This window comes from Osmerus eperlanus, chromosome 1, assembly GCF_963692335.1.
Source record: "Osmerus eperlanus chromosome 1, fOsmEpe2.1, whole genome shotgun sequence".
NCBI lineage: Eukaryota > Metazoa > Chordata > Actinopteri > Osmeriformes > Osmeridae > Osmerus > Osmerus eperlanus.
This window is the reverse complement of record NC_085018.1, coordinates 3650133-3655828: the sequence shown is the minus strand read 5'-3', so window position 1 is coordinate 3655828 and position 5696 is coordinate 3650133. Positions and strand designations below refer to the sequence as shown.

The following is a 5696-nucleotide window of genomic DNA, read 5'->3' as shown; positions in this document are numbered from 1 at the left end:
AGTGCCGTGTCTTCGGACATGTGGCCACGGGGTGCGCCCAGCTGCGCTGCAGGAACTGGGGGGAAGCGGGGCACAGCGCTGCTTCCTGCCGGGCACCGAAGAAGTGCCACCACTGTGGCGAGGATGGTCATTTGTTTCGTGACTGCCCCAGGCGCTCCTACGCCTGGGCGGTTTCCGGTCGTCGCGGAGCACCTGCTGCATGGGGTCCTTTTCCTGGCGGTCCGGCGGCCCCGGCCGGTCCGGCGTTTCCTGCCGGTCCTGCGGTGGGGGTTCCCGGTCCTGCGGTGGAGGTTTCCGGTCTGGTGGGGGTCCCTGCTGCTCCTGTGGCGGCTCCCGGTCCTGCGACAGATCCAAGCCTCCAGGTGGCAGCGGAGGTTGGCGGTTCGGTGGAGGCCTCAATGTCGTCCTGGGGAGAGGCCACGGAGAGCAACGCTCTGGCCGTGCTGGCGGAGTTGGATTTCTCCTTCCCTCTGGGCGGCCCCTGGTCTGTCGAGGGCGGTAAGGTGCCACAGGGGAGGGCTACACATGAGCCAACACAGGGGGGGACCACAGTCGCATTGACTTTGTTTTTGTGCCAGGCACGGTGGTGGTAGGGGAGGCGGAGGTCACACCGGTCTAGTTCTCGGACCATCACCAGCTCCGGGTGACCTTCGGGGTGGAGGCTCCGGTGCACGGGAGGGGGTACTGGCGGCTTAACACCCGGATTCTGGAGGAGGACTCCTTCCGGGCCTGCTTCCGGGAGCACTACGAAGTCTGGGCGTCCCTCAAGCCCTGCTTTGGGTCTGTGGTGGACTGGTGGGAGAGCGTCAAGGTCCACACCCGGACCCTGGCCATGGGCTATTGTGCTGGCAGGGCGCGGGAGGAGAGGGCGGAGCTGTCCGGCCTCCAGAAGGCCCTGCATCGCCTGGTGGCGGCAGAGAACCGTGGGGAGGGGATGGACCTCGGGGGCATGGAGGAGGTCAAGGGGAGGCTGGCCTCCTACTTCCGGGCCGAGGCCTTCCTTTTTCGGATCAGGACGGACGCCTTCGAGCTGGGGGAGGTGTCTGGGGCCTTCTTTTTCCGCAAGGTCCGGGCGGCCAGGAAGCGGAGCGTCATCCCGGGACTTCGGGGGGAGGACGGGGCCTGCGTCACCGACCCCAGGGGGATGGTGGGGGTGGCGACTACCTTTTACAGGGAGGCGTTTGGACTGAGGGGGGTGGACGAGGACAGGGCTGATCGATTTGTGGGGGGCCTGCCCGGGAGGGTGCCCGCTGAGGTGGCGGAGGTGGCCATGCGGGGGCTGCCGGGAGGGAAGGTGCCTGGGCTCGACAGCCTCCCCCGGGAGTTTTACACCGCTTTCTGGGGGGTACTGGGGACGGACTTTGTGGAGGTGCTGGCGGCGGTGCTGGAGTTTTTTTGGGGGGGGGCCACCATGAGGGTGGGGGCCCTCAGCCTCCTGTACAGAAAGGGAGACCGGGAGCTGATGGGCAATTACAGACCCATCACTCTGCTCTGTGTCGATTACAAGATCCTGGCCAGGGTGGTGGCACGGCGGCTCCGGGCGGCGCTTCCCCATGTGGTCCAGACGTGCGGAGTGGTGGTGTGCAGGGTACACTACAACACAGGCCTGGTCCGGGACTGTGTGCACTGGGTGAGGGATCGGGGGGGTCCACCTGATGCTGGTGGACATGGAGAAGGCGTTCGACCGTTTTGTTTTCGGTTATGGAGCGGGTGGGTTTTGGGCCTCGGTTTTTGCGGTGGGTGGGGGTTCTCTATACAGGGGTGGGCAGCAGGGGGGAGGTGGTGCCGCAGCTGTCGGGGGTCAGGCAGGGGTGCCCTTTGTATCCTCTACTCTTCATCCTCTACTTGGAGCCGCTGGCGGAGGCCATCAGGGTGGACGCGGGGGTGGCAGGCCTGCGTCTGCCGTGTGGGGGCCCGGAGGAGCTCCGGATCTCCTTACATGCGGACGATATGACCCTGTTCCTGACATCAGAGGGGTCGGTGCGGCGGGTGGTGGAGCTGCTGGACCAGTTTGGGGCCGTGTCGGGGGCCCGGGTAAACCTTGGCAAGTGGTCCATCAAGTTCTTCAGGCCTTGAGCGGGGAGGGAGGGCGGTGTGGGCGGCCAGTCTCCGTGCCCGGGGCCCTTGAGGATCCTCGGGCTGGACTTTGAAGTGGAGGGGAGCGTGGCCCTCAACTGGAGGAAGTGCGCCACTGTGCGGTCCAAGATGGGGCTGTGGAGGCTCACCCTGAGCGGCAGGGTGTTGGCGGTGAAGGCCGACATCCTGCCCTCACTCATCTACCTGGCACTTGTGTTCCCCCTGCCGGCCGAGCTGAGGACACCCTTGATGAAGGACGTTTTCGCCTTTGTGTGGGGGGGGGCATGAATTCGTCAAGCGGGAATGGATGCACCAGCCGGTGGAGGTGGGCGGGAGGGGGGTCCCCGACATCCCCCTCAAGCTTGACGTGCTGTTTTTCTCGTTTCTGTGCAAGTGTTTGAGGATCCCGAGCGGACACCGGTTCGATGCTTTTTTGTTTTTTTGTCTATCCTTCCCCCTCAGGCGGCTGGTCGGGACCTCGGACAATTCCAGGCCCAAGGGCGAGGTGCTCCTGCCCCACTACGGGCAGGTGGTGGGGTGGGCTGGCCGGCACCCGGAGTGCGGGGAGGGGGATCTGTGCCTCGACCACCGGGGGCTCTACGACACCCTGGTGCGGAAGAGGGGGCCCGTGGGGGTCCTGTGGTCTGTGAGGCTGGTGAGCCTGGTGTTTAGTTTCTGTTAAGGTAATAAACTCATTGACATTCTGTTCTTGTCAGTTTAATATCTGATAGGTCTCCCACGGGGGCGACCAGTTCTTATTAAGCAGATTTTTGCAAACAGGGGGTCGGAACGAGGGCTCGCTCCGTCCGCTCAGCGCATTGCCCCGGTATCGCAGATCCTCCGGGGAACGGTGCACTCTTTCTAAGCGTGTCAAAGGGAAACCCTGTGGGTGCGTGAGTGAGGTGAGTGCAAGGCCGGGTGTCATCCTGCCCCCACCAGTCATAGGCTAAAATCTGGAGTTGCTGGACGCCGTCTCTACTTGATGGCTCTCACATCTCGTTGTGTAACTTACTGTAGCATTGCGAGTCATGCGTTCATAAGTGAAGATGTGGTCTAATGGGTTGTTCTTGGGTATAAAAGGAATTGTGAAGCATTGTTCTGTGGATTCTAAAATTAATAAAATTGGATTGTTTGTTTGTTTGTTTACAACTAGGTGGTCAAGGTCTAACCCTAGCCCTAAAAGGTGGGATGATAATGCAAAACTCGGAACGCTTCATGGATTTGGGTGTCATCCTTTCGCAACGGACAAACGGTTATTCTCTGCAAAAATGGTGCAACAAGGGTGCAATTACGTCACACCAGTCAGCTAGTTGGTTCCGGCGTCACATGGCCTTCGGCGGGCTAATCCTGCCGGTCCGGCTGTTTCCACCAATGGGTGAGAGCCGGGTTGGTGCAATTTTTTCTAGGTCTGGTGCAATTTTTTCAACATTTTGGGCCAATCGCAGCTCGCCGATACGCATATTAAGTGGGGCGGCCATTGCGAAAAACATTCTCTACACTGATGCAAAATGACTACTCGTCAAAGTTTACCGTGAGTGCTCTCTCATTCAATACTTTGTTTGAAAATTATTTGTCATAACGGTTAACGTCGTGGTCGTCTTATCGAGCGAGGAGAGAGACGACCAGGCGCGGCGGCCAGGCCGGGGTCCGCCACGGCCGTGGCCAGCACCAGCAGCGACCCCGACCCCTCTGGCGTCAGTCCGCCGCCCCCGCGCCAGCCCAGGAAAAAGGGGTAGGACGTGTTGTCGTCTCCGCCAACGGGGTTCTGACGTGCGGCCTGCTTTCTTAAACCGCCTTTTTGTGTGTGGTTTTACAGGCTCCTGGGCTCAGTCGTCTCTCAGTACCTGGGGCAGCCGACCACTCTGAGTCCTCAGGCGCTGCAGGCCAAAATGATGAAGGTCATCAAGCCTGCAGCACCAGGTGAGGTATTGATGGACCGTTTTTTTGCGGTCAAAGTGGAAAACGACCTCCGTCTCACGCCGTCTTCTTCCTCTCTCAGCGGCGTCTCCTCAGCGGCCAGCTCTCCTGCACCGAGACCCCACGGACGCAGAGCCATGGTCATGGTCGTTGACGAATACGAAGACTGAGTATAACGCACTTGGTTTCCAGCCTTGAAGTCATTTCTCCAGAGTCGTTGTTGTCGTTGTCTGTATTAAACCGTGCGACATGTTTTTATTCTCCCTCAAACGCATCCACACACACACACAAGGACGGGTAAGGTTGGGTCTGTTTCAATATCGCCTCCTCCGTCGTGGCATCGGTGTGCGTGCTTTACTCATTTAGTCTAGCTTTCATCACTACCCCCTCCCTCGCATGCAGCATCATTTCAAGCGTCTTACATAATTGCACGCACGTGCCGAGCTTCCTCACACATTTCGTGGACCGGTTTGTTTTGGTGTCTAATTTCTAACTTCCTTTTCTTTCCGTGGGGGAAAGCCTTGAGCGTACAGGTCCACGCACCTCGGCCTACAGCGAGTGACGGGGCGTCCCCAGCCCCGACGAGGGACACGGCCCACCTGCCACCACGGGGGGCCCCAGCCCCTCCGCCACCACGGGCGTTCCCAGCCCCTCCGCCACCAGGGGCGTCCCCAGCCCCAAAGCCCCAGGCGTCCCCAGCCCCTCCGAGGGAGGAGAAGGAGGACAGGGCTCTCCCATTCAAAGCCCCCCTCCTCCCGGAGCCGAGGGACAGTGCTGAGGTACGTGATTAGTGATGCACTGTCGTGTGCTATTTTGTACATCGCTCATTGAAAGTTTAGCACGTGTACTGAATTTAAATCTCTCTCTCACACAGTTGTGTCCCCCTGGCTGGCGGGGCACGCTCAGCACTGGCCAACAACAGTGGATCGGCCGGGTGCTCTTCGTGTGGAAGAACAACCGAGCGTAGGTTCGTCCAGATCTCCCGCTCTGATACGAGCCTCCGCAGCCCCGGCCGGTCCACAGCCAGCCACCCGCATCGCCAGACGCCTTCTGCACTTGTTGGCTGTTTCTTTGGATGCCCGTTCGCTTATGGGCATTCAAGCTGACATGCCCCCAGCCTGCAACATGCACAAGGCTGGGATGTACACCAAGACTATCCGGAAAGTCTTCGGCATTGACGCTTGGTATCTCATGGCCACTGAGTACCTTGCGTGGTCTCTGTGTACGAAGAAGGTTGTGGCATGGTCGCAGGGCATCGTGAGGCATCTGGACACGGATCACCGCTGCCTCTTTCCGGCTGTCCTCACATACAGGTGAGAAAAAAACATTGACCCCCCCCCCCAAAAAAAAAGAGGAACGCGCTTTATCGTGACATCCGAGTATTAAGCCTCTCTCCTCTGTACGGTCCCTTCATGGGGCAGCTGTCTTCCTGCATCTTCGAGTGGGATGCAGAGGATGTCCGCCGACTGCTGGAGGCCAAGAGGAGTCAGCTGGCGGTGTAGCAGGGGCTAGTCGACCTGACGGACAGAGAGGTCTCCAGTCGGGTATCACGGAGGGAGATGGGCCGCCACTGCCGGCGACGCACGCGCCGCGGAGACGGAACTACAACTCATCGTCCTGCTGGAGACCTTCGACGGCGACGGAGGGCGCGACACCCTGGGAATCCCCCTTCTGGTTTGGCGAGAGCAGAGGCGTCACCTCCA

General features: G+C 60.3%; 1 non-coding gene across 1 annotated transcript; it reads left to right on the top strand.

The window, feature by feature from the left end:
* Nucleotides 1-2747: 2747 nt before the first annotated feature.
* On the top strand, nt 2748-2937 carry LOC134030883 (U2 spliceosomal RNA). The gene has a single exon (XR_009931761.1). It is a non-coding gene; the product is annotated as a U2 spliceosomal RNA (small nuclear RNA).
* The last annotated feature ends 2759 nt before the right edge of the window (nt 2938-5696 follow it).